We start from the raw sequence: 703 nt of genomic DNA, 5'->3' as shown, positions 1-703 counted from the left end.
ATTCTCTCTGTCTGGCCCCACAGCAATGACAGGGCTTGGAGATTCAGCAACACCTCCTTCATTTATAGAGGGAGCTGGTTTCCTAGTCACTTTGTGCACAGGATACTAAACTGACCCATCTCCTCTGACACTACAAGAATAATTTTTTCATTAATTCACTGAATGATTTTTCTTTTATGTTATTATTTCTATTTATTCTAAGCTTGGAGCATTCCCTAGATCTCCTAATGTTATCTCCTAATAACATTTCCTATCTCTAAATCAAGCTTTAACTTCTCCAATTACTCTTTCCCTAACTCATAATTCTATTGTCCACATTTACATTGGTTTACAGATTTTTTTCATTTTGTTTTTTTTCTATATTTCCAATCCAATTTGACTTATGGATCCAGAAAATTCAGAAAATATTTGAACCAATTGTTTTACACTTCCCTGTATCCTAGAACTGTTATTATTATTTTAATAATTCTTTGTCTATTAAATGAGACTTTTGGGAGAGAGAGAAAAGTACATCATATTTTTAGTCCAGCATCCCAAATCAGAATTATTACATTTTAGATTTCATTTTTTGGTATTAGTAGTTTTGTATATAGCTTCCATTTTAAGCCATAAGCTTCTGGTAGATAGGAGTCTTTTGTGTTCCATTTACTTCTCAAAGCTAAATGTCTGACTTAATCTCCAGTGCAAGAAACGTCTTCAGTAA

This window comes from Bison bison, unplaced genomic scaffold (assembly GCF_000754665.1).
Source record: "Bison bison bison isolate TAMUID 2011002044 unplaced genomic scaffold, Bison_UMD1.0 scf7180017858834, whole genome shotgun sequence".
Taxonomy (NCBI): Eukaryota; Metazoa; Chordata; class Mammalia; order Artiodactyla; family Bovidae; genus Bison; species Bison bison.
Note: the sequence above shows the minus strand (reverse complement) of the source record.